Here is a 3,756-nt window from a genome sequence, read left to right as displayed (position 1 = left end):
ACAGGTGAGGTCACTCTGGTGCCAAAGGCAACAGAGCCACAGAGTGTTAGGCCTGGAGGGCACTTGAGAGCTTATCTAGGCCAGCGGTTTTCAAACTGTGTTAGGGATGAGCCGGAGGGAGCAGGATGCTGTGCACGTGACTGATGTGGGAGCAGCCAGAGACCATTGAGACCTCACTCCCACCCCCCTTGCATACTTGAGATACACACACACACACATATATATATATATAATTAAAAATAATAATATGGATATTTCTCCTCCATGTTCCACCATGCTTAGTGCTGGGCTGAAACTAGTAGTCCATTTCACAGAAAACATTAAAACAGCCCCTGAATGTTTAGAATGACATTGGCACTATTTTCCTGGCAATTTGGAACTCATTTAGAGGGAAATCCCCAGTTTCTATTCTGTATTGCAGTGGACCTTGTATGTCAATATGGTCCAAAACCGGAATGTCTAGAAAGCAACCCAAAACACTTGAAAATTATGAAAGGGTACTTAAGATTTATTGTAGTACTATACTTGCCTTTTTCAATTTTTATTTCATTCATAATAGAGAGTTTATATTTAAACCCAAAGGCCGATGAGACACTGAATTATATTTTGATATTCATTTGGTGGTTTCCTCAAGCTTGGTGACTTTTGTTTCTTAGTATCTCAGAGGTGGCTTTTGCATTTTGGAATTTCTGCATTAATTTTTTCACTGATTTATTAAAAGTAAACTTATATGCATTAAGAACTTATATTTTTATTAACTTCATTTGCTTTCTTTAGTTACTAACTTCATCTTTCTCTGTCTTGCTTTTTAGATATCATTTTTTACAGTTTGGATGTTGCTTAGAGCATTATTTTCAAACCATGGGTTATAACACATTAGTGAGTTGGGAAATCAATTGAATGTGCTCTGACCAGCACTTTAAAAAACGAAATAAAATCCAGTAGTTATAATAGGAACTGAGAAAGGGCATCATATGTAGTAAGGGTGAGTATGTTTCATGAAATTTTGTTGTAGATATTTGTGTGTGCGTGTACATGTGTGTTTTGGATCAAAATGTAAAATGAATTTTTTACTATGAGCTGCAGTCAAAAAAAGATTCAAAGCCATTGGCTTGTGTTCATCCAACCACAGATATCGGATGTCCTCATGGATGTGGTTATGTTTAAACTCATCCGTATAACTAGCTAGGGAGTTAATGAAATGCTTTCTATCCGCAAAAAATTAAGAGGGGGAGATTACTACATAGTGAATTTTTTACTATCAGGAGCTCATAGTCTTTAATTAATAGCGCATTATTAACATCCCTTCTGAATTTGCTAATTGGCAAGTAATATAAACACAGAATTATCTGGTTATGGAAGTTATAACAAACACTCACCTGAAATCTACCCAAAAGTAGTCATTAGATAAGGGGTCTGATATGTCCATTCGGTTTGGCCTTGAGCAAATTGTTTGTGAAGAAACTTGAGGATTTGCTCTTTAACTAAATCACATCAGCAGGAGAGAGTTTTAGCATTCCGTTTTTGTGAAATAATTTTTCCCCAAAATTTTCACTGTGGCAAAACACATGACATAAAATTTAGCATCTTAGCCATTTTTAAGTGTACAGTTCACAGGCATGAAATACGGTCACATTGTTATGCAGTCATCACCACAGTCCATCTCCAGAACTCTTTTCATCTTGCAAAACTGAAACTCTATACCCGCCAAACAATATCTTCCCAATCCCTCTCCCCCTACCCTGGGGTTATCTTCAACCCCAGCAAACCAGGACTCTGAAATCTGTCACCATTACTAAATAATATCATTATAATTTTTTTTCTTGTTAAAAGATGTCTATGTCCTCATATAAGGCAGGGAGGAAGAGAGAGAGAAATATTGATGTGAGAGAGAAACATCGATCTGTGCCTTCTGCACACCCACCACTGGGGATCAAACCACAACCAGGCATGTGCCCTGACTGGTAATTGAACTGGTGACCTTTTGGTGTATGGGATGATGCTCAAATAGCTAAGCCACACCAGCCAAAACAACTAAATAATATTTAACAGGTCCCTGTAAGCTAGTAATGTTTTTCAGTTTTAAATAGTTGAAAAAATAATATAAGAATAACATATCATGATATGTAGAAATTATATAAAATTCAAGTTTCAGTGTCCATAAATATATTGGAACCACGGCCACACTTATGTGTTCGCATGGTGCCGATGGCTGTTTTCATGCTGTGCGACAGATTTGAGTAGTTGTGACAGCGACCATATGGGTCAGTCTCATCACTTTGTACTTAATGCTGCTCAGTGTCCACAAGTCTCAGTGATGCAGTTATAATAACTCGATGGTGTTTTAGTGTCATGCATATTGTCATCATATGGCATATTATTTTATTTTTTATGATCAGTGCATGGTAATCATGTTAAAACAAGAAAAAAAAAGAGAAAACTGGACTTAGTGTTTTAAAGTTGAATGAAGTATGCATTATTTTGTTATAAGATGGCAAAGCATTATGTGTATTATACAGTGACACTATAGCTCTGCTAACAGAACATGATAAATGTCTGCATTATCAAAATAAGCAGTCATTGCAATATTGAAAAGATGATTTTGGCCGAAACCGGTTTGGCTCAGTGGATGGAGCGTCGGCCTGCGGACTGAGGGGTCCCAGGTTCGATTCCAGTCAGGGGCGTGTGCCTGGGTTGCGGGCACATCCCCAGTGGGAGATGTGCAGGAGGCAGCTGATCGATGTTTCTCTCTCATTGATGTTTCTGGCTCTCTATCTCTCTCCCTTCCTCTCTGTAAAAACTCAATAAAATATTTAAAAAAAAACACACACACAAAAAAAAACAAGGCAAATGGCTGAGTTTTTCCATTTTTCCAGCAGTTTGTTGCAAAGTCTCTTCTCGTTTAATTGCCTTAGCATTCTTGTTAAAAAACCAATTGAGCGCCTTAGTGAGTTTGGCTGAGTGAATGGAGCGTTGGCCTGAGGATTGAAGGGTCCTAGGTTCGATTCCGGTCAAGGGTACATGCCTGAGTTGCTGCCTCGATCCCCAGTAGGGGGCATGCAGCAGACAGCTGGTCAATGATTCTTCCTCATCATTGATATTTCTATCTCTGTCTCCCTTTCCTTCCCTCTCTGAAATCAATAAAAAATACATTTTTAAAAAATCGACTATAGATATAAGGGTTTATTTCTGAACTCTCCATTTTATTCCAATGATTTATGTATCTATCCTTATGTCAGTACCAAACTATCTTGATTACTATAGCTTTGTAGTAAGATTTGAAATTGGGAAGTGTGCTTTTTCCAAGTTTCTTCTTTTTCAAGATTGTTTTGGCAATCATGACTCACATTTCAAAAAAAAAAATGTAAAGGTCACCTTGGCAATTTTTGAAAATATCATATATTATTGACTAAATAGTGTCAGGAGTGAACTTGACTCTTGTGGACTTGACCACTGTCAGTTCCATACATTTTTTTATAAATAGAAACTAGAGGCTGGGGCAAAAAAATTTGTGCACTGAGGGGAGGGGGGTTCCTCAGCCGGGCCTGTGCCCTCTCTCAGTCTGGGACCCCTCAGAGGATGTCCACCTGCTGGCTTAGGCCTGCTCTCTGGGGGATTGGGCCTAAGCTGGCAGTCAGGCATCCCTCTGGCAGCCCGGGACCACTCAGGGGATGTCCACTTGCCAGCAGGGAGCAAGCCTAAGCTTCAGTCGAACATCTTTAGCGCTGCTGAGGCAGGAGAGGCTCCTGACATTAA

The 3,756-nt window shown here is 39.0% G+C and overlaps 1 protein-coding gene across 5 annotated transcripts in view; it reads left to right on the top strand.

The window, feature by feature from the left end:
* Positions 1 to 3,756, top strand: part of BEND6 (BEN domain containing 6) — a 48,657-nt gene that overhangs the window by 10,827 nt on the left and 34,074 nt on the right. Inside the window, exon 2 of one of the 5 annotated variants that reach the window (XM_006756848.2) lies at positions 813 to 985. The exons of the other annotated variants lie outside the window; for them this stretch is intronic. The gene's annotated coding sequence lies outside the window, so the exon portion shown is untranslated. The remainder of the gene's footprint in view (positions 1 to 812; positions 986 to 3,756) is intronic. 5 annotated transcript variants of the gene reach the window in all.

The sequence above is a fragment of the Myotis davidii genome, unplaced genomic scaffold (genome assembly GCF_000327345.1).
Source record: "Myotis davidii unplaced genomic scaffold, ASM32734v1 scaffold334, whole genome shotgun sequence".
Classification (NCBI taxonomy): domain Eukaryota; kingdom Metazoa; phylum Chordata; class Mammalia; order Chiroptera; family Vespertilionidae; genus Myotis; species Myotis davidii.
Note: the sequence above shows the minus strand (reverse complement) of the source record. Positions and strands in the feature narration are given on the sequence as shown.